Source organism: Carcharodon carcharias, chromosome 3 (assembly GCF_017639515.1).
Source record: "Carcharodon carcharias isolate sCarCar2 chromosome 3, sCarCar2.pri, whole genome shotgun sequence".
In the NCBI taxonomy this organism is placed as follows: domain Eukaryota; kingdom Metazoa; phylum Chordata; class Chondrichthyes; order Lamniformes; family Lamnidae; genus Carcharodon; species Carcharodon carcharias.
In genome coordinates this window covers 126,116,443-126,141,276 of record NC_054469.1, presented here as the reverse complement: position 1 = coordinate 126,141,276, position 24,834 = coordinate 126,116,443, and positions in this window count along the sequence as shown.

The window sequence follows — 24,834 nt, the reverse complement described above, 5'->3', positions numbered from 1 at the left end:
AGGTGTGAGATCCCTGTGGATGTGTGATGGATCTGTGAGTGTGTGAGTGAGATGATGAGAAGACTGTATTACGTTGGCAGAACAGATGAGACCATTCATCCTGTAGTGACACTGAGTGGCTGTCCGCTTTTGCAGGGCATTAGCACTGACCAGCGCTGCCACCAACTCCCATGCTGAATTGGTGATGCAGCTGCCCCTCCTGCAGCCAAAGCAGGGGTATAGGACATCACAGTGGGCCTCCAGGCCTCCGAAACGCACTTGTGGGATGCATCATTGAACCTGGTGGCTGCAGTCGTTTTGCCTTTCGCAGCCATCCTGTGTTCACGGCAGTAGTCGTGAGCTGGGAGCTCCGGGAGCTATGCATGTGGTTGGACTTTAAATATAATATAAAATAAAAACAGAAAATGCTGGAAAAAACCAGCAGGCCTGGCAGTATTTGTGGAGAGTGAAAAACAGAGTTAACGTTTCAAGTCCATATGACTCTTCTTCAGAGCTCTTTAGAGGGTTAGAGGACTTTAAATCTGGTGCCCGGTTTGATGAAGTGGCGACGTGATGGCGTTGTGGGCGAACGAGAGTCCGTCCACCATGGAAAAGATTTCTGGGAATGCCTAATTAATGCGGCGGGTTTAGGACAATACGGTGTGAAAAACTGCCATTGCAGCCAGCGAGTAAAATGTTGTTTTACCTGCCCATTACCACATTTAGTGCTAATCTGGGATTACTGTGCCCTTCCTCTTTCCCCTCAGCCCTGGACAAATGTCTATTCACTAGCGCCTCCTTTTCTTCAAGGGCATCCCCTCTGAATAGCAAGGTTATGAAGGACGCAGCATACCATGAATGACACATATGATGGAGTGTACTGTAACGCCCCTCCTGATCTGTCAAAGCATCTGAGCCTCATGTTCAGAAGCCCAATTATTTGCTCTGCGATGGCTCTGGTGCTTCCATGGCTGTTGTTTAGCTCTTTTCCATGTCTATTCTGGGGGCCCACAATGGAGCCAAGAGCCATCTCTTCAATGGATAACCCTTGACACCTAGAAGCCAAATATTCAGGGCACCAGGGCCACTGAACAGGCCTGGTACCAGAGAGTTACACAGAATGTACGAGTCATGGTTGCTGCCCAGGTACCTCGCGCATACCCGCTTAATCCATTGATTGTAGTCATAGACAAGATGGATGTTCAATGAGTGAAATCCCTTCCTGTTATTAAATGTACAGGCTGGCCAGCTGGAGCCTTTATGGATGACATGTGTACAGTCAATTGCTCCCTGCGGAGACCTGTGATTGCTACAGACCCTCTGGCTCTTTTGAGTTGACTCTGGCGGTCCATTGAGGACGTAATGTAATTAATTGCCCTTTTGAACATTGAATTTGTGAAGACCCTGATATAGTGGTGTGCAGCAGGCTGTGTAATGCCACTGAGCTCTCCAAATGCAGCCTGAAATGATCCTGTGGCAAAGGAATTCAGCGCAGCAGTGACCTTTACAGCTACAGGCATTGGGTGAGCCCCAATGCGTTTGGACAAGATCTCCCCTGCCAGCATGTCACAAATAGAGTTGACTGTGGCTCTTGAGTGCCTGAGCATCTTCTGGCATTGCATCTCAGTCATCTGCAGGCAGCTCAGTCTCTGCCTTTATACTTGAGGGCTTCACAAGTCCTTCTGCACTTTCGCTGCATCACGTTCTTCATCTGTCACAGCTCTGCACCCTCATACACCACCAGAACATCCTGGGCCTCTTGATCTGCCCTTCTTCCTCTCACTCTCAATCTCCTCCTCATCCTCCTCTCTGCCACAACTATTCCCACGTTTTCCCTCATAAGAAGGCTGTGGTGTTGGTGAGAGTCAAAATTGACCTCTCAGCAGGAAAATAAGGTTTCAAAATAAGAGAAGTATGCAAATGGAAGCTCTGTTTTTTTTTTACAAAGCACTGTCAGCAGTCATAGCACCCTGAACTGCTGAGTTCAAACAAAGGATTCAACTGGAGATTTTAAACCCACCTGTTGTAGGGTGGCCGAGATGTAATATTAATGTTAGAGTTGATCAGCAGACACTTCTTGTTTGGAAACATTAAGTTTATTTGCAATATATTCAACAGCATCTACACGTGCTTTCAACTCCAACTCGATCTCTCCACTGACTGCTCTCCTATTGGTTACTACAGATCATGTAATCTTGCCTAACAAGTATTAATCTTAAAGGTGCATTACACACTAAACAAAAGCATAATTATTACATTCCTCCCCCTTTAACTCGGCTATACATATTATATTTACAAGTACATATTTTTCAAGGCATGTAATATTTACACTGGGTAAAGAATTTACAAGTTCAGTCTTTCAGGTGGTTTCCTGGTACGTGGGGAATGTCGCAGCTCCACAACTTCAGGTTCTTTGTCAGGAACCTTCTTTTCCGGAGTTGCCCAAACATCAGGTGTTTCGATGGGCACTTGCAGTTCTGTATCCTCAACTCTTACAGGAAAATCGGACATGTCAGTCCTGTGTTCAGTGTTCTCATCAGGTAATGCAGACTCAGTCATGATCACTGGTGGAACCAAATCTTGGTGATTTGTCTCTCTCTTCCTTAAATGGTCCACATACTTATGGATGATCTAGCCTTCCAGCTCCATGTGGTAAGATAGAGGTCCAGTCACTGCACTTATTTCACCCGGTAACCATTTTGGTCCTTCCTGAAATTTTTCATATATATCAGCTCGTGTCTAGTTTTCTGGCTGCCCTGACTCCTTTCCACCTTCCCTTCTAAATTCAGCATTATTAAGCTCAATCTCGTCCTGAGACAGTGTTTTAACAATAGCTCCGCAGATGTGACATCTGTTGTTGTATAAGGGGTAGTCCTATAATGATAAAGAAAGCATGCTAGCTTGGTTGCCAAGGAATCACCAGTTAGCTTTCTTATGTCTGCCTTGAACGTTTGAACTGCCCTTTCAGCCAGTCTGTTTGAGGAAGGGAGGTACAGTGCAGTTTACAAATTAGTGATACTGTTGAGGCTGATAAGATGTTGAAACACAGCACTCATAAATGCCGTGCCATTGTCAGAAACAACTACTTCTGGTAGTCTGTGAATGGCAAAACTCTGACATAGTTTCTCAATTGTATTGGCCAGCGTTGGTGACTTCACCTCATATATGTCCAGCCATTTTGAATGGGCATCGACAATAAGCAGGAACATTGTTCCCAGGAAAGATCCAATGTAGTCAATGTGTAACTGCACCCAGGGTCTACCTGTCCACTCCCATGGGTGTAACGGAGCTGTTGCTGGCAACTTTTACAGTTGTTAACGTTGCACACAGTGCTTTACTAAACACTCTATTTCGCCATCCATTCCAGGCCACCATAGATAGCTGTGTGCTATGTTCATTCAGGAAATACCTGGAAGAGCACTTTAAAGTTCAATTAAAAGTGGCTGTCTTTCCTTTGGAGGAACTATCACTCGTGCTCCCCACAATAAGATGCCTTCCTGGCTGGTTATTTCATGCCTTCAGCTGAAGTGCAGTTTCATTTCATCAGGTAAGGGCTCCTGTGACCAACCATGTAGTACTGGTTCTCATACTTGAAATAGGACTAGGTCCTGATTTGTCCTGTCTCTGATCTGTCACACAGAATCACAGAATCACAGTGCAGAAGAGGCCCTTTGGCCCATCGAGTCTGCACCGACATGTGAGAAACACCTGACATGCCTACCTAATCCCATTTACCAGCACTTGGCCCATAGCCTTCAATGTTATGACATACCAAGTGCTCATCCAGGTACTTTTTAAAGGATATGAGGCAACCTGGCTCCACCACCCTCCCAGGCATGGCATGCCAGACCGTCACCACCCTCTAGGTAAAACTGTTTTTCCTCATATCCCCCCTAAACCTCCTGCCCCTCACCTTGTACTTATGCCCCCTTGTGACTGACCCTTCAACTAAGGGGAACAGCTGCTCCCTATCCACCCTGTCCATGCCCCTCATAACCTTGTACACCTCGATCAGGTCGCCCCTCAATCTTGTCTCCTCCAACGAGCACATACCAATGAGGAATCTAAGAAAATTAACAGTAAAACAAGCTCCTGTGGAATTTCAACGTGCTCATCATTTTCTTGTAAAGGCAAACAATTAAGGGCATTGGCATTTGCGGTTTTATTGCAATGCCTACATATGAAATTGTATTTGTACGCTGCCAGAATTAAAGCACTATTAGTATTTCTGTAACTTCTTTCTACGCGCCGTCTTTCTAGTGCAGACTTTAATCTTGGACTTCATTTTGACTTCACTGTTGGCTGGACTTCTCTCTGATGCAAGCTCAACTTGTCTGACCTCAATGGCTGAGTCTCTGAAAATTTCATTATCTGTCTGTTTCTTGGAAAATCCTGCGACTTTTGCTTCCAAGGCCTCTTTGGCTTCATTTAGCTGATTCTTCAGCTCTTCAGTCTCTTTTTTGTACTTGTTTGCTGCCTCCTGAAAAATTGAACATTGTTGTGTCTTCTCTCCCAACTCATTAGTCAGTTTGTTCAGAGAAGTGCTGAGTTCTTTCCATTTCTCTTCATGCTTTTCCAGAGGTACAAACTTTGACCAGAGGGAATCTTGTAGTGTGTGAAAGTCTTTCAACAGGTTTCCCTTTTCCCTTCAAAGATTACTCACCTCGTTTTGAACTCTGTCATCAAGCAGGGTCTCTTTGAGTTCGTCCTGCTGTCCGTCCAGGTTTTGGCTTAAGACAGCCTTCATTTCTTCAGGCTGTTGAGTCCTTACACACTCCTTTTCCAAAACAGGAATGCTTCCAGCTTCTTTTTGGAATCTCAGTGGCCAATCAATTTCTCTTAGCCAATTTCACCCTAAAAGGCTTGGTCCTCTGCCTCTCAATACTAATATTGGTTGCTTTGCCAATTGGCTTCCATAATGGACAGTTGCTCTGCTTATGCCTTTTACTTGAATGTCTTCACCCATATATGTTTTTAGCTTGGCGGCTGTTTCTTCTAAACATAATTGATGTTCACCATTATTCAAATGTCTGAGGTATGTTCCCCAATTACTGTAGTGGAAGCTCTCATGTCCACTTCCATTCTAACAGGTTTGTCATTTAATTTCACAGTGACCAACATTGGTTCTGTCTTTCCAGCTTTCAGATTAAACAATGAGCAAATGTCTGAAACAAAAGCAGAAAATGCTGGAAAAGCTCAGCAGGTCTAACAGTCTGAATTAGAATATATGTCTGAATTTGTTGTTTCAGACTCTTCTACATTGTGGATTTCATTAGGTTTCTTATTTTGTTTATAAGCCTGCTTGAATCTTTCCTTGCACTGCCTCATCATATGTACATTTCTATGATAATAGCAGCATTCGATTTTTTTAAACAGCCAATGGCTAAAAGACTGATTGTTTCCGCCTCTATCAAAATTATCTTCAATTTCGCTGCTATGTTATTTTTCTTTATTCTTTGGCTAGTGGTGGCTGTTTCCCACTTCTCGGCAGAGTCTCACTTTTTCACATTTCTTTCCATTGGGGTTTTCCGCCCGATGTGGAGCATGGCACCATTTTGCGCACCCTGTATTGCTTTTGAATCTCTAACTGCGACTTCCATGGCCAGCGCTAACTCTAGCGCCTTCCTGAAATCCAGATTCACTTTGGACAATAATCTTTTCTGAATAGTGTCGGCTTTCACACCATATATTAAATGATCTCTGAGCTTGTTGTTCAGAGTTGTACCAAACTCATAATGTTCCGTTAGCTGTTTGAAATTTGCCGCTTGGATGCAATTGTCTCACCTAGGGCTCTATATCGTGAATTAAACCTGAACCTCTGCATTGTGACTGAGGGCTTGGGTCGAAAGTGACCCTTCACGAGGTCCACCAATTCATCAAAATTCTTTGAATCTGGGGCACTGGGTGTGTCAAACTTCGAATGTAGGTTTTGCTCCCACAAGTACTCAAGAGGATCACTCATCTCTTCTCTTCCCCCGTAATCTCGTTCACTTTAAAAAAGAACATGAGGCGTTCTATGTATTGAGACCAATTATCCGTGGCAGATTCGAAAGGATCAATTCTCCCAAATTGTGGCATTTTTAGAAGAGATAACTTCTTCAATTCTAACAGAGCTTGCTACTTACAATCACTGGGTCCTTCTGACTTGATTTCTCCTGTTCAATGCTGTTTTATCCTCATCATCAGTTTGTTGTAGGGTGGTCGAGTTGTGCTATTGTTGATAGAGTTGATCTGCAGACAATTCTTGGGTGGAAACATTAAGTTTATTTACAATATACTCAGCAGCAACTACACATGTGCTTTCAACTCTAATGATCGCTCCACAGTGACTGCTCTCCTATTGGTTACTACAGATCATGTGATCTCACCTAACAAGTATTATTCTTAAAGATACATTACATACTAAATAAAACCATAATTATTACACCACCCTGACAAGCTAACTTTAAAAAAAAAACAAGAAACCCACCTGGCATGAAACACACTCTCCAAGCATTATATTGCTCACACATAGAAACATAAAAACATAGAAACTAGGAGCAGGAGTAGGCCATTCGGCCCTTCAAGCCTGCTCCACCATTCATTATGATCATGGCTGATCATCCAACTCAATAGCCTACTCCCGCTTTCTCCCCATACCCTTTGATCCCGTTTGCCCCAAGAACTATATCTAACTCCTTTTTGAAAGTAATGTTTTGGTCTCAACTACTTTCTGTGGTAGTGAGTTCCACAGGCTCACCACTCTCTGGGTGAAGCAATTTCTCCTCATCTCAGTCCTAAATGGTCTACCCCATATCCTCAGACTGTGACCCCTGGTTCTGGACTCCCCCACCATCGGGAACATCCTTCCTGCATCTACCCTGTCTAGTCCTGTTAGAATTTTATAGGTTTCTATGAGATCCCCCTTTATTCTTCTGAACTCCAGTGAATATAATCTTAACCGACTCAATCTCTCCTCATAGGTCAGTTCCACCATCCCAGGAAACAGTTGAGTAAACCTTCGCTGCACTCCCTCTAAAGCAAGAACATACTTCCTCAGATAAGGAGACCAAAGCTGCACACAATATTCCAGGTGTGGTCTCACCAAGGTCCTGTACAATTGCAACAAGGCATCCTTATTCCAGTACTCGAGTCCTCTGGCTATGAAGGCCAACATACCATTTGTCTTCTTTACCACCTGCTGCACCTGCATGCTTAACTTCAGTGACTGGTGTACAAGGACACCCAGGTCTTATTGCACATTCCCCTCTCTCAATTTATAGCCATTCAGATAATAATCTGCCTTCCTGTTTTTGCTACCAAAGTGGATAACCTCACACCATGTGTTGGAGTCATTTGGGACATTAAAATCTTAAATATTCCATTTGATTAAGTTTGAATAATGTGGGTGGGCCCTCGATTTCTAGCCCTGCCCATCTGCTGTTTTATTCAGATCGGGCGTGGTGAGGTCAAGAACGCGACCCAACATCATCGCGCTCAATAATAGGTCAACACAGGCGTATACACTCCCGTTTTTACATTGTACTGTTCAGCCCCTGATTTCTTGCACACACAATTGCCCAATCATAAAGAATCAGGAGCACCGCAGGTCAGTAGTGCTTACTGACATGACAAAGTTGCATGTGCTCCATTCAGTGAACTCGGCATCGAGATCTCAAATGCTGGAAGGGGAAGAAGGCCTGAGGCAGGGGAAACCTAAGATATCTTTGCGGGGCCAAAGGAGCACATGTGTTCTTCCTAGCCCACATCAGTACTAAACAAAAATATAATCCTCTTGTCTTTTATAGGCATGGCCCCAACTCTTCTTATCTCCAGATTGCGTTGATGGTGGCGACACAACAGCTTCCCAAGGCAGGAATCCAATTCAAATGGCCTGGTGATATCCTTGCAGCCTGATTTTTGTTTTTAATTCATTCATGGACATCACTGGCAAGGCCATCATTTATTGCCCAGCCCTAATGATCTGCGTATTTAAAGAAGGTGCCTTTCAGCAGCTGTCCCTCTTTCTTGCTTAAGATTTTAAGTGGAGGGAAGGTAGCAGTATCAGTGTGGGTAAGTGCCACAATGCCTTTTACTGCCCACCCAGTTACCACCATTTGGCCCTGTTTAAAATTAGCCCTTGTACATGTTTAAACATGTTCTTTTCTATACGCAAGATAGTATTGCATACATGTTATCTAGGTGTATCTATATTTTTATGGAAAACCATCTGGGTCAACCAATTTATTGGAGGGTAGTCATTGTATATGCTCACAAGTTAATTCCATTATAAACTCCCTCATATCTTTGAAATGCTAAATAGATGCAAAATATACAGGCACATGTGAGGCACTCTTCGAAAGAACTTGGAGCCAAGCTATTTGAGGTGGCATTAATTGAAAAGCAGAATACTGGAAATCAGAAATAAAAACAGAAAATGTTGGAAAAAATTCAGCAGATCAGGCAGCACCACCACCACATGAGAGAGAAACAGTTAATGTTGCAGATCTGTTACCTTTCATCAGAATTATAAATTAATAGGTTTTGAGCAAGGGGTGGTTGGGATAAAGACTAAGGAAGGTCTGCAATCGGGTGAAAGACAGGAGAGATTGAATGACAGAAGAGTTGGTCTTCCAGGGCCAAAGGGATGGTGATGGAGCAAGAGAAGAAACAAAGAAACAAAAGTTGTGCCTAGAACAGGTGTGCTGCTGACTGAAAGAAAAACAACAAAACAAGTAAAGAAAAGGAAACAAAACAGAATGGGGAGTGGGGATGATGGGAGGACAAAGTTTACAGAATGAAATTGTTGAACTCAGTGTTGAGTCCGGAAAGTTGTAAAAGGCCTAACTGAAATATAAAGTGCTGCTCTTGAAGCTTAGCTGAGGTTCACTGGAACAGTGCAGTAGGCCAAGGACAGAGATGTCAGTGTGCGAGCAAGGTGAAGAATTAAAATTACAGGCCACACCTGATTTCAGGGTCATGCTTACGGAGGTGTTCCATAAATCAGTCACTCAATCTGTGTTTGGTCTCCTTAGTGTAAAGGACACCACATTATGAGCAGCAAATACACTAGACTAGATTGAAAGAAGTACATGTATATCATAGCTTCACCTGGAAAGACTGTTTGGAGCCTAGGACAGTGAGGAGAGAGGAGGATAAAAGGCGGGTGTTACATCTCCTGTGATTGCATAGAGAGGTGCCGTGGGAAGAAACAGAGTGTTCAGCATGACTCAGGAGTGGACCAGGGTAGCACAGAGGAAATGGTCCCTTTAGGATGCTGAAAGGGGAGGGGAGGTGAAGATGTGTGTGGTGGTGGTTTCATGTTGAATGCTGAATGTGGCAGAAATGGTAGATAATGATTTGTTGAATATGGAGGTTTGTGGGGTGGAAGGTGAGAACAAGGGGAACCCTATTGTGTTTCTGGAAAGGAGGGGGAGGGGTAAAAGCAGAAATGTGGGTAATGAGATAGACACTGTTGAGGGCCCTGTCAACTATTTCCAACTTTTCCCAGTTCTGACCTAAGCCTGAACCAAAGACCTGGGGCAGCATCTTACCTATGTCAGGCAGGCTGGGTGGGCGCAAGCCGGGGCGGGTGCAGAGCTGATTGCCGCCCGTAATTGGCTTTGCGTCCCCATTTTAGGTGGCAGGCCAATTAAGACCCACCCCGCGTAATGCACGAAAGAGCGCAGCAATCTCCCTGAGGCACGGAGCTGCCTCAAGCAGATTAAGTTAGTAATGAAAATCTTGAATAAAAGGCCTAAAAATTATTTAAACATGTCCCCTCATGTGACAGCGTCGCATGAGCTGGGACATGTTTGTGCATCTCCCAAAATTTATTTAATTATTTTATTAAATGCTCAGGAAACCTTATCCTGTTCGTGGGTTCTTCGCCTGCCACAAACATTAAGGTTGGATGGGTAGCCTTGCTAATAAGTTTAATTGTTTTTTTAATGGCCTTAGATAGGCTGTTGACAGTTTGGCCAGTGCGCAGCCACCTCCGGCACGCGCCCGCCGAACAAAATATCTAAATGATGCGCAATGACGTTGGGATACACCCCTGACACCATTGCACATCATTTTGCGTATCAGGGCGTGCCGTGCCCACCCCCGCATGGTGACGGCAATATTCTGGCCCTGAACTCTGTTTTCTTTACACAGAAACTGTCTAAGAGATTTTTCTAGCAAATTTTCTGTTTTTTTTAAAGTGGTGGTTGGGTGTGAAAAGCAATAAGCCAGCAGAATAGCCAAAAGTCTGTGATCTGTCTGACTGAACAGATTGATTCTTCTTATCCCTCGTATCAAGGATGCTTTGCTTCCATTTTGGTTCGATGGGTTCTGAGATGCTTGAGAGTCCAATTCATGATCTGCGCACTTTGCCAGATGCGGGGCATGAAGGGTTGGGTGGATGGGGTGTTGGGAGGACAGTGCGCTCCCTCTGATACCTTGACATCACCTCAGCATGTTCCTGACAAAGTCCCTTGATGTGTTGAGTCCATTCTGGAATAAGCCTTCTCTATTTTGGTCAGCCACAAGCCAGGGTCTCCCATAAGTCAGTGGGGATGTTTGATCTCTTCAGGGATGTTTTGAGGACATTCCTAAAGCATTTCTGTTTGTCTCCTGCCATGACTGTGTTCCAAGTTGAACAGTTGCTTTAGGAGTCCGGTGTCAGGCATACAAATGACATGTCCCGCCCAGTGGTATTAAGTGATTAGCGCCTCGATGCTGGGCGTATTGGCTTGGGAGAGGACACTGCTGTTGGATCACTTTTCTTGCCACCAGGTTTGGAGGATCTTGAGAAGGCAGCCCTGGTGGTACTGCTCCAGTGCTTCGATAGGCCTGCTGTAGGTTTTCCAAGTGTTCAAAGCATAGTGGTGTCATCATTGCTACCCAGTAAACCATGAATTTAGTCTCAGGTTTGAGAACCTAATCCTCAAATAATCTTTTTCTTATTCAGCTGAAGGTTGAGCTGGCACAATGGAGGTAATGATGAATTTCATCATCTATGTCTATTTTCATCAAGAGGAGGCTCCCAAGATATGTTGAGAAGGAAAAGAGAGGCTTTTAGCAGGTACAAGGGAAAGAAATCAGTGGAGGCATTAGTGGAGTACAGAAAGTGCAGGGTGGAGCTTAAGAAAGCAATCAGAAGAGCAAACAGGGGATATGAGAAAGCTCTGGCTGGTAAAAGTAGGAAAAATCCCAAAATATTCTATAAGTATATCAATGGGAAGAGGATAACCAGGGAAAGAGTAGGGCCCATTAGGGAACAAGGGGGCAATCTACGGGTGGAGCTAGAGGACATCAGTAGAGTTTTGAATGGATATTTCACATATTCAAGGTATTGAACTCGGGGAGAGAGACTGCGAGTTTCTTAAGCAAATTGATATAGGGAGTGACAAGGTGTTGGAGGTGTTGGCAGGTTTAAAAGTGGACAAATCTCCAGGCCTGGATGTTTTGTGTCCCAGACTGCTGAGGGAGGCAAGGGAGGAGATCACAGGGGCTCTGACCCAAATTTTTAATTCCTCTCTGGCCACGCTGAGGTGCCAGAGAACAGCTAATGTGGTTTCACTATTTAAGGAGGGTTGTAGAGAGAAGCCAGGGAACTACAGGCCAGTGAGTTTCAGGTCAGGGGGTAAGGAAACTATTGGAGAAAATTCTGAAGGAGAGAATCTATCTCCACTTGGAGAGGCAAGGTTTGATCAGGGATAGTCAGCATGGCATTGTCAGAGGGAGGTCATGCCTAACAAATTTGACTGAATTTTTTGAGGAGGTGACCAGGTGTGTAGATGAGGGTAGTGCAGTTGATGTAGTTTATCTGGATTTCAGCAAAGCCTTTGACAAGGTCCCACATGGGAGTCTTATAAAGAAGGCAAATGCACATGGGATACAGGGTAATTTGATGAGGTTGATTCAAAATTGGCTTAGTTGTTGGAGACAGAGGGTGATGACAGAAGGATGGGTTAGTGACTGGAAGCCAGTGTCCAGGGATCTGTGCTTGGTCCCCTATTATTTGTCATTTATATAAACAACGTAGGATTAGTAAGTTTGCGGGTGACACAAAGATTGGCCAGGTGGTTAACAGTGAGGCTGAGTGTCTTGGGCTATGGGAAGATACAGACGGGATGGTCAAATGGGCAGAAAAATAGCCGATGGAATTTAACCCTGAAAAGTATGAGGTGATACACTTTGGAAGGAGTAATTTGACAAGGAAGTATTCAATGAATGCATGACACTAGGAAGTTCTGAGGAACAAAGGAACCTTGGCATGTGTGTCCATAGATCTCTGAAGGTGGAGGGGCATGTTAGTGGGGTGGTGAAAAAGGCATACGGGACACTTACCTTTATCAGTTGAGGCATAGATTACAAAAGTAGGGAGGTCAAGTTGGAGTTGTATAGAACCTTGGTGAGGTCACAGCTGGAGTACAGCGTGCAGTTCTGATCGCCACATTATAGGAAGGGTGTGATTGCACTGGAGGGGGTGCAGAGAAGATTCACCACGATGTTGCCTGGGATGAAATATTTAAGTTATGAAGAGAGGTTGGATAGACTTGGTTTGTTTTCATTGGAGCAGAGAAGGCTGAGGGGCGACTTGATCGAGGTGTACAAGATTATGAGGGGCATGGACAGGATGGATAGGGAGCAGCTGTTCCCCTTAGTTGAAGGGTCAGTCATGAGGGGGCATAAGTTCAACATGAGGGGCAGAAGGTTTAGGGAGGATGTGACAAAAAAATCTTTACCCAGAGGGTGGTGACAGTCTGGAATGCGCTGCCTGGGAGGGTAGTGGAGATGGGTTGCCTCACATCCTTTAAAAAGTACCTGGATGAGCACTTGGCACATCATAAAATTCAAGACTATGGGCCAGGTGCTGGTAAATGGGATTAGGTAGGTAGGTCAGGTGTTTCTCATGTGTTGGTGCAGACTCGATGGGCCGAAAGGCCTCTTCTGCACTGTGACTCTGTGATACAGAAAGTGGCCCATATTTTCCCAAATCTTGCTGTTGATCTTAATCAATGATGTGAAGTGCTTTGCTGTGGGAGCTGGTTGGAAGAAGATTAGTTTTCCTGTTGTTTACTGAAAGGCTCATTTTCTCATGATTCAGAGAAGGAATCGACAATGGCCTGGAGCTCAAATTCTGAGTGAGCTCCCATACACATGTCATCTGCATACTTAAGCTTAATGACTGAGGTTGGAGTGATTTTGAGTTTGGATTTTTGGTAGCGCAGGTTGAACTTTCCTGCCTGTTCTGGAAATTATCTCCATGCCTGTGGGTACTTTGTTGTGCTGGTGCAGTATTACAGTGAAGAAAATGTGGAAGAGGGTTGGTACAATAATACATCCTTGTTTGACCCCAGTCTTCACTGAGATAGGGTTTGTGGTGGTTCCATTGATGAGGATCATAGCATCTCAACCTGGGGGATGATGCTGACAAATTTCCAAGGGCAGCCAAATTTAGGGAGGATACTTCATAAGCCTTTGTGATTAACAGAGTAAAAGGCTTTGGTGGTGTTGGAAAAGGCCATGTACAGGAATTAGTGCTGTTCCTTCTATTTTTCTTGATTTTGCTGCTTTACAAATATCATGTCTTTTCAGTGAAAATCATCACCTTATCCAGACTACCACATCCATCAGCCTGGCCCCCAAACAGCGACGACAACAGAAGCACTGCCACAAGAATATTAACATTAAAGGCCTCAAAGATCCCATCAAGGGAGCCCTTCACAACAAGTGTCTCACTGCCAACCTCTCAGCCTTCAGCCACCATGAGTGACAGTGCCTGGTCAACAATAAAGGCCACCACAACAAGAAGCTGTGAAGAGGTCCTTGGTCTCTCTACCAGGAAACTTTATGACTGGTTTGATGAAAATGGAGGTACAAGATCTAATCAAGCATAAGCACAAAGTTTCCATTGACTGAAAACTTCATCACACCTCAAGAAATAACAGGTAGCTGAAGGCAGTGGTACAGCATAAAAACCGTAGCATAGAGAACAAATGGTGGGTAAGAAGAGTGTGGGAGATCCAATCACTCACAGACACCAATGACGTGCGCAGTTTATTCTGCCCCGTCAAGATGATCTATGGCCTCTACCATGAGAGCCAAACATGGAGGGAGCTCATCAAGGACAGGCAAACAGTCAGTGCCTGGTGGAGGGAACATTTTGAAGAACTCCTCAACAGAGACTCTGGCCTAGATTTTTGCCATGGTGGAGAGCGTCTCTATCATGGCGAAAATCTCAGAAATAGCCGAAACTTCTAAGTCCTGCCCTTGATCGTGTCATTTTCCATCTTCACAGGGACGGGACTGGAGTGGGCCAGGGTTTGCATATGCATGATTTGGGGAGGCAGCTGCCTCCACTGAGGTAGGAATGTGGAAGGCCTGGAGTGTGAAACCCAGAATGGGTTAATTAGACAAGGCAAGAGGAGGTATGACCTTGATGGATTAGTTTAGATAGCCAGGGCACCCTTTGGAGAGGTAAGGCACTCCTTTGGAAAGAGTCCTATGACACCTTTGGGAGAGGTAAGGCACTGTTACGGCACCCTTTGGGAGAGGTATTTTTTAAAATTAAGGATGATTATGCACTCTCAACGCACAATCTCATTGTCAAGCCGTCAAAGAAATGTCAAGGAACTGTCCAGCTGTCAAGGAACTGCCCAGCTGTCAAGAAATTATCCAGCTGTTGAAGAATGTCCAGCTCTCAAGAAACTGCCAAGGAAGTGTCAATGCTGTAAAGGAATATTAGGTGAGTTGGTATGGAGGGTGCAAAGGCCATTGGGGGTGGGTAGAGGGAACATGGGTTGGCATAGGAGCCATGGGTCTCCATGGGGTTTTGGTGGGGGGGGGGGCATGGGTTGACATAGGGGATATGATGGACCATGGGCTTGGGTCGAGGGCATGAGTTGGCATAGATGGGGCCTGGGGGAGGTGTGGGTGGGTGAGGGGTAAGAACTGGAGGGATGTATTTTGTTTGACTTTTTTCAAATTTAAACACAGTGCCAGTGCACAGAGACAGACCTTCCACCCAGCCCGCCTCCACACCAGGCTGCTTCTGCACCCATTCCAGGATGGCCTGCCGGACTCCTATTTCAGCCTGCCCCACTGCTGGGGTAGCAGTCCCCCGACCGCAAATCCAATCTGCGGGCAGACATTTTTAAAGGCCTGGTTTTCAGAGCTGGGAAATCTCCCAACTCTGCAAACCCGACCTGGGGACGAAAATCTGGGCCTTGGTCTTCGACTGTCTCCTCAGCTCCATTGCTCAATACCCAACCAGCTCAGTCTCAGCACTACCTCAGCCCTGAGTGAAGTTGACAAAAACCGATGACAGCTGAACAACAAGGCCTCTGGTGCAGACTGAATTCCTGCCAAAAATTCTGAAATATGGTGGAAAATACACTTCAGGGACAGCTGCACACCCTCTTATCCCTCATCTGAGAAGGGAAGTGCATGCCGGGGGATGGTTTGGGGGGATAAGCCCATTAAATAGGACTCGTGCATGGTCCTTGGTGAACCAGTGCATTGATTTGCTGGATATGCTAATTCGCTACTCCAGAGGGTTGTGGATGCTCCATTATTGAATACTGAGGTAGACAGTTTTTTGATCTCTCAGGGAATCAAGGGAAATGGGGAATGAGTGGGGAAGTGGATCTGAAGCTAAAGGACAGACATTATCATATGATATGGCAGAGCAGACGTTAGGGCCCATATGGTTTATTTCTCCTCCTTTTTCTCAAGTTCTCATGCTTTTAACTTCTAATCATTTAACATGTCAGGTTCTGGGGCAGGACAATTTCACAAAAAGGGTCCCACAACCAGCATAGGACCTTTTTTTATTTTAATGATAATGACAGTTTTTGAATACTTCAGGCAAGACCAGGATGGCACTTGCTACAATATAGCAGCTGGTGTACTTCCAGTTTGAGATGTGCATGTGCACCCTGCCCACATCTTTAGACAGCTAGATGTCTGTTTCAAGTTTTCAAAACAGGCCATGCAATTTCTCAGTTCATGTTCTTGGCCCACCATGTCTCCATCAGCCTTCCAGCACCACCAGGTTGTACCATCTGTGAGATAGGCTTTAGCCAACTGTGTGTTCCCACCATCAGCGGCCCTGCATTCTGAAATTCCCTTCTCAAGACCTCCAACAGTCTTCAACTGGCTCCTGAGAACCCGGGGTGGATTTCCCGCCACAACACACCACAAATCAGATGGGATTTTGTTGAAATTGGGTATAAATGGGGCAATGAGGCCTATACTGCCTGATCAAAATTTCTACCCCACCAATCCCAACAATGGCACTGCTTCACATTCCTTTTCCAGCCATTGCATAAAAATGGCATATTTTCAATCCTTTCACCCTTGCTTCTGCTACTTCCCAGGTCCACCATGTGGAAGGTGGTGATAGACCACAGGAAATGGTGGTAATTATCATGAAGTAGCCTCCTATCCCACCATTCTGTCTCTAATGGGTAACCTGCAGAAAGCCCCAACCTCTGCCAAGGCCACAGTGGGTCTTCGTTTCTGATCTCTGGCGTGATTATACTCTTTTAAGATCCTTGTTGGTTTTGCTGTTGCTGCAATAGTGTCTCACTAGAGCTTCATCAAAGTTTCCTCCTTTACACTGGCAGCCTCCTGCTGGGAGACCAACGCGCATACTTAATGAACCTCATTCCACAAAAATAATTTAGGACAGGAGTGAGTGTAGAGGAGCAGACTGAAATCCAGCCCTGGAACTGCCCATTCCACACACAGGGAGAAAAAACCCCTCCATTAACCACAACTTCAATCATATCCTCTAACTCTAACCAATTCCTCAGTGTCAATTTCCTCCCTTTAGGATTGCCTAGGGACAGTTGTCCACATTAAAGGTATTTAAAAAGTACAAGTTATTGCTGTATTAAAAGTTTATGATAAATAATAAATCATTGAACATGAGGGAAGAAAAGGTCTTTGTTACTGAGTAAGCTCACAATTCTGAAAGTAACAGCTGGTGAAAATTTAGATTGTTTCTAAAGGTTGTATTTTACATGACGCATTGTGCAGTAGACTTTGAGGAACAATTCCTCCTGATTATTTAATGAGTTCCATGAACCACTTCTGTAGCCATCAGGAACTGCATAGCAACCGAGTCGTTATTACTATTGTTATGCTGTTCTTAAATTGTCATTGATATTGGGTGGAATTTTGCGGCCCTGCCTGCAGCAAGAATCATAGCAGGTGGGGGCACTTTATTTGGTGGGAAGGCAAAAAAAATCTGTTTCCCGATGGTATGATAAACTGTTGGAATTTTGTTTTCCAAATTTTCAAGGTGGGTTAAAGGTAGGTCGCGTTTCCCATCAAATAATGTCGGGAACCCCATTTGCACACATTAGTATCTCATGCATGCTTATTAAAAGGCCACCTTGCTGGAATTAAGCTCCCTCTCCAAATTAAGTTCCCCAACACTGGGAATTTAGAAAATTCAGTTTCATGACCGTACATAAGTACCGTGCACCTGGCGAGCTTCACCTCTTCCATGACTTTGAGAGTAGGTGCTGCTTGGGCCTTCTTGGGGACCTCACATAACTTCACAAGTGCCATTCGCAAACACTGCAGCAAGGCTGGACAAGGGAGGCAGGCAAAGACTGGAAGGGATGGGGTAGGATAGAAGGGTGGAGCGAAGGCTGGGCGGGGGAGGCAGGTTTATGGGGGAAGGGTGGGGAGAGTGTCCAGGGAAGTAGGGAAGTGTCTCAGAGAGTGGGGTCGGTGGTGCCGATGGTGCGGTCCTTAGGGGAGAACTCGGTACTGGTGCTAGGAGAAACAGTCAGAGGGGGAAGTGGGATGCAATAGGGTGGCAGGTCCCAGGTGAGAGACCGGTAGATGAAGGTCTCATTGGGTGGGTCATGGAGGGGGACAAGGTAGGTGCCTCCGATAATGGAAAGGGGAAGGGTCAGGCTGGGTGTGGGGACAGTGATAAGTGTCAGTTCTGAGTGGAGGAAAGGCCTGTGGCGGTGGATCGGGTCCAGGTTAACAGGTGGGGTTCAAGAACGACAGAGGGGAGAGGAATGGTGATATTGGTGGGTCTATGATGATGGGGGGGGAAGTTGGTGGATCACAGGGAGGTGGAGGTAGAAGGTGGTGGAGTGAGTTTGAAAGGTGAAGCACATCATTTTTCTAAAGTGACCTTGACCGCGCAGTCAGTCAGTGAGATCCTTCGAGATGGGAGAAGGCTCTTTTTGGGGGTGGGTGGAGTTCAAGGTCAGCACAAGTGACCGACTAAACGAACATCCTAATGATTATGTGCAACTGATGTCAAAGATGCTCGGTTATGTTCTCTTCTCTATGGTGCAGCCAGCATTGAAGCAGGTTTGGTCCCGACTCATGGGTCTCATAACATCAAGATCCTAGCAATGTGTGGAGCTGCTTTTTGCCACCGGCTGCAGTCAGAAGCAGGGATGAAGGATGGAGGGGGAATTCCCCCAAGGGGCACAGCTGCTGGAGGGCAGCCAGCTTGCGACTTCAAACCTCCATCCTCCCGGGTGAATGCCCATGACTGACAAGGGATCATGTAGTTAGTCTTTCTATGCTGCCAAGTCAATGGTCTCTCTATAGAGTCTGAGTGTAGTAGAGAGAAGCAGAAAGCTGACTACGTGACGCTTCTGGCACATGGCTCTCATCATGTACACAAGTTCAAATGGGGGAAAGTGAACTGTTCTCATTTGACTATTTTGGCAGAATTGTCCCAGACTTGCACAAACTGTGGTAGAGAGTGAGAAACAAGCCGTTTTACCCGCCGGCCGCAATGGCAGGTTTTCGTGCCATATCATCACCTTACTGGTGTGCCCCACCTCATTAATAACGTATTCACGGGAAACACTCCAGATCGCTGGCAGGCAGGCTCAGATTTTCCCACCACGCTGTGACCTCAGCGTTTCCTTGTTCCGTGCATCATATTTAAAGCGCACCAGAGCGCATGCCTACTTCATGTCCTCAGATCAGGACTGCTCCAGGCAACAGATGACCCTGAAAGCACAGAAGATGGAAGCCAGTAAATTTAGTGACGCCCCTCTGAGGCACTTACTGTGCGCAGTGAAAGGCCACCACAATGTCCTTTACCCTCTCTCTGGCCACATGAGAACCACAGAGTCATCAATCCAGCTGGGAGATGGCGGCAGTGGGGGTCAGTGCCAACGGAGCACAGAGGAGGTCAGCTATCCAGTGCAGGAAGAGGATGAATGTTCTCATCCATTCTGCCAGGGTAAATCAACCACCTCATCACTCTCAACTCACACATGCACAAACCTATCACACATCTACACGGATCTCACACCTCAAGGGACAACACCACTAATTCTCACACACACCCTCAAATCTCCAACAGGTGCATATCCTCTGGAATTCGTGTCCTCATGCCCTCTATGGCTCTGCTCACCACACAATCATTCCACACATTGCCATGTGTCCTGCTCACACACTTTCCATCTGTTTTCATGCAGGAGAAGCTGGTTCACAAAAGCAGGGAGAGGTCCCAGCTGGTGGTGCAGTAGCCCACATTAGGCCCCTTATTCACAATAACTGGTGAGGACGTGGACTGTGCCTGCAGCAACAGTGAGGTTGGCGGTGAACACCCACATGAGAAGCCTGCATCACATCATCCCTCCCTCAATGCAACTGTGAGTGGTCTCTCTCCTTCTTTTGAATCTGGTGCCCTGCACTAATTACCTCTACTTTGGCTCACAGGGAGCTCTGCCAAGTGACCGACACCCTCAGCCAGCCAGTCACTCAGCTCCATCCATGTCCTCACCTCCAGCCAAGGGGCCACCTCTTCCATTGAAGAACGGGAAATAAGCATCCTGGAAGATCTGTCGCTGCGCTAACCCACACCCTACACCAGCACAGGGACATGCACCTCGGTGGGACCTAGATCTAGAGCAGGCTTGGGCTCACAATCTGGTGATCACTGAACAGACACATGCCCACAGCAGAAGGAAGCAGGTTCAGCTGAGCTCCCCAGCACTTGGAGGCTGCTGGCGAAGAGGCACCTGCGAGGTCCAAGTCAGATGACGAGTCTTTGGATTCAGCCTTCCAACTCATCATTGAGATTCAGCAGAAGGCAGGTGAACATCAAGCAAGCCTTCAACAGAGTGGCATGTGAGTTGGAGGAGTGTGTCTGCCTACTCTTTGATGAAGTGGTGCCCACATATGCGCACATGGAGGTCACCATGTAGACGATGGCTGATGGCATGGAGACCCTGGTCCAGCAGATGTGTGTAGACCTGCACTCCATCATGGGAGTCATGGGTGAGTTCCTGCAGTGGCAACACAAGAGGGAAGTGTGGCACCTTGGTGTCCCTCCAGGTGCTCCTTCCGCTCAAGGTGTCAGGCTGGGGCCCTCAGGCACCCATAGGGAGGAGAAACAGCAGCTGGACAACCCTGGGTCATCCATTCAGAAATCTCAGAGCTGTCCCCTCCTTCCAAGTCCCCTTTTCCAGTGACTCCCTCAACCTTAGCCTCTATCACTGCAGAGGGAGCAGCTGGCCCACATGAGGACAGCCAAAGTAAGCAAGGACCCTCAAGGTCTTTGCTCTCGATGCATGCCAAAGTCATCAGAGGCAACAGGGCCAGCCACTGGACAGGCTTTCTCCACCCCTGCTGCGGATGTCAGGGCTGCACCTAGAAGAAGTGGTAGGCACAGAAATGTTAAGCAATTCTGATCACAAGTGGTTGCACAGGTGAACACATTTTGTCACTTTATAATCTGAAAATATATTCACTTTCACTGAATAATGTGTAATTTCAGCTTCATTGTCAGCTTCACGAGTCCTCCCACTCTATCCCTCCCCCACCACTAGCAGTTCAGCTGCATGCAGCCAGACCACGAGTGATTCTGGAAAGAGAAGTGTGTGTGTGGGGCAGAGCCTCGTGCAAGCACTGTCCCACGCACGCAGAGCCTTCATCCATCACACTCATCTCAATGTCCTGCTGCCTGATGGGGTTCTCTTTCAGTTGCCATCTGACTGCCCTGCATGTCTGCCCACCCACTCACTGCACTCCCATGTAGCACCTGTGCCTGTCCAACACAAGGCTATGCTCACTTTCAATTTCAACAGCCATGGTTGTGACCAATATATCATCAGCTTCCCCATCCTTTCCCCACCCCCAGTCACCCATGTCCTTTCCCACATCACTATCGAGCCCCCTGCCATCAACTCCCCAGCATCACTAGAAACCTGAACCCCTATTGTTCCAGGATGTCCAGCCGAATGTACACATTTATTACCTTCCTGAGAATCTCAACCCCATCCACGTTGACATCCCCGACCTCCTCCTTCCCACCCTTGGGTCTGTGTTTACCTCCAAGTACCCATCAACCACTCTCGCCATCCCTTCTAGCTCTACCAAAACACCCAGAATCTCCCACACTACTGGCTCCCTCTGACCCCTCTGTCGCTCACTTTTCCCTCCTACTGCATCCACCCTGAGTTTGCTTCCCAGGAGGCAGTCATTGGCTCCACAGATTCCTTGCACATTCAGCTGGACATCCACCTCCCCTTCTTCCCTCCTGCACCCTTACTCCCTCCTCCACGCTTACTCTCGCCTCGACCAGGACACCTTGCCCCCTCCGAACTCCATCCTTCTTCTGGACACCTTCCCCCCATCCTGAACTCCCTCCTCCCCCCAGACACCTTTCCCCCTCTGAATTCCCCCCTTCCTCTGGACACGTTTCCCCCTCTGAACTGCCTCTCTTACACTTTTCTACTCGCTTACGCCTACCTCTCCACTTGCTGCATTCTCCCCCAATATAACGCCCCCCCATCCTCCTCCCACACCCCCCAAACCTCACCTCCCTGACACCTTTGCTCCCCCCACAACCTCATCACCCCCGACATCTTTGTCTCCACACCTCCCCCCGCCCCCTCCGCACATACAGTACACTTTCCTCCTCCACTCACAGCTGGATCTTCCTCTCCCCCCCCCCCATCTGCCCAATGTGCCGATCATCTGTTGCAGCCCATGGCCAAGACTATGATGTTCCAAAGCAGACTTGAAGCATCAACGGAGACCTCCCACCTTCCGTGAGCTGCCTCATGGCCGAGCCATGTCCATGAGAATCCACCCAGCATGCAATGCATGTGTTCCTCCAGGGTCCGGTATCTGTAGGTATCCAGCATCTTCTTCTCCTCGGATGCCTGTGATCTGAGCAAGGCCCTAAAGGTGAGTCCCGACTTCTGCACCTCTCGCTTGTCCAGACGTATTCTGGGCTACTGTGTTTTCCCGCTGGCATAGCGGTAAATTGGGCGTGGAGAGGCATTTCCGGTCAGGCCTCACTTTGCATCCCATTGCTGGGAAGGAAATCAGGTTCACTCCGGCCTCCAGCAGCATTCACGTCCCACTGTGGTGGACACCATTGGAGGATTCCGCTGTGTTTTCATGCCAGAGTGGAACCGATTTCTGTTCCTCACACTGAATTGCCATTCCCCCTTGCCTGCCATGACGCTCATCGCCAACGGGACTGGATGATTCTTCCATTCATGAGAACGGAAAATTCTGTCCATTATTTTACTCCTAGATTTATAATTGCAAGTGGCATTTTGAGAAATAAGAAACTTTTACATTTATTTAATGCCTTCACAACTTCAGGATGGCATCCGAGGAGAAGAAAATGCTGGAGCCCTACAGATACCGGACCCTGGAGGAACACATGCATCACGTGCTGGGTGGATCCTCATGGATATGGCTCCACCACAAGGCTGCTTCCGGAAGGTGGGAAGTCTCTGTTGATGATTCGTGTCTGCTTTGGAACATCACGGTCTTGGCCGTGGGCTGCCACAGATGATCAGTGAAGTGGAGGAGAGGAAGGTCCAGCTGTGGGTGGAAGAGGAAGGCGTACTGGAGTGGTGGGGAGAGACAAAGTTGTTGGGGTGGTGAGGTTGGGGCGGGAGAATGAAGGTGTCAGGGAGGTGGAGCTTGGGTGGTGGAGGGAGAACAGCAGGGGGAGGAGGGCGGTGTTTTGGGGGAGAATGCAGCAAGTGGGGAGGTAGGTGTAAGGGGGTAGAAAGATGTAAGAGGGGCTATTCGGAGGGGGAAAGGTGTTTGGGAGTAGGATGGAGTTCAGGGGTGGAGGGTGGGGCAAGGTATCTAGAGGAAGGAGAGAGTTCGAAGGGGGCAAGGTATTCAGGGGTTTGGAGGGAGTAAAGGTAGAGGAGACAGTAAGTTTGGAGGAGAGAGGAAGGGGAGGGGGATGTCCAGCTGAACGTGCAAGGCAGGAGTCTGGGGAGACAATGATTGCCTCCTTGGGAATGAACTGAGGGTGGGTGCAGTCCGAATGAAAGGATGCTATTGCAATGTAGGGAGGATGCTTGATTCAAATGTAATGAAGTATAGTTCAATAGCTTGTGATATTTTCAACAAAAGATAAATAAAACCACAATGATTTATCCTGCAGGAGACAAGGGTGAGGCTTGGTTAGCAAATTAAATCTGATTGGCTGAGGTGTTGCCATGGAGAATGCAACAAGGAACTAAAGCTTCTCCAAACTCTCAAAAAAGATGCAAGGTTTGAACATATTCTTTTTGTTTGCAGAGAACGCGTCTTTGCGTATGAATGTACGTCACTTCTAGAAACTGTGAATGAGCCACTTATGAGCCCTCCTGTGGTATAAATTATTGTGATCATTTGAAATTTGAAATTCGTACGCTTGTCCTAATGAGAGCAAGATGAAAAGCTTTAGCAACATGTCTCTCTTTTCAGCAATATTCAAGTTATTTTGGAAAATGATTGTAACACTATACAAGCCTTGTATGTACATTGTATGATGTCTTCATAAGGGCAGCAGCCCCTCGCACCAAGCAGTCATAAATATTTCTTTTTGTAGGGCTTGTAGAAAGAAGTGTTCCATTTCTATATCAGATATATCAAAGAAAGCATCAACTGCTATAACTCCAATGTTAAAGCAGCAATAATATGTGTTTATCTATGTATGAAGGTAATATGTGATGGGAATACAGGAACAAGAGTAGACCATTCAGCACCTTGACCCTATTAAATTAGATATTGGCTGGTGTGCTGCTCAGCTCTATTTACCTGTCTTTTCTCAATAGCTCTTAGCCTTGCCTGACAAAAAGCTATCAATTTCAATATTGAACATTTTAATTGACCCAACATCCACACTGAGATCATGATTTCCACTACTCTTTTTGTCCAAAAATGCTTACTGATTTCCTAGTTTTAATTTTAAGCCAAATCTTCTTGTTCTAGACTCCCCAAACAGAGGAAATAGTTTAAGGGAAAAATACTGTGGATGCTGGAAATCTGAAACAAAACCAAAAAATGCTGGAAAACCTGCTGAGCTTTTCCAGCATTTTTGTTTTTGTTTCAGAGGAAATAGTTTCTCTGGGTCTGCATTATTGAATCCCTGTCATTTTAAAAATGTTGATCAGATCATTCCTCAAACTTTCAAACTCAAAGCAATATAAGCCAAATTTATACAACCTTTCCTCAATAGAATAAATCTTTAAGCATAACGCTAATGAATCTTTGTTGTACTCCCTCCAAAGCCAATGAATGGGCTATAAATTTGATGGTACTGGTTTTCAGGTGTTACAACATGACGCACCATTGCAATGCTCCCTGTCAGGATGATACAGGCGGCGGACAAACTTTGTGCTGCAGCTCATCGACATGGTTGTTGTGTGCAGTCTGGCACTAACTTCTGATTGGCTGTACCTTTAGCAGGGGGCTCAGGTGCTTCTGTGGTGAACACAATGTACAGCTAGCTAGTAGCTCTTAAAGCCAGCCTGCATTTCTTAAAGGAGAGGTGCATTCTGGCTACAGCAGATGGTGGAGCCATGTCAAAAAGTGTTTCAGGGAAGGGATGAGTATAAATGGAGAAGCACACTAGAGGCA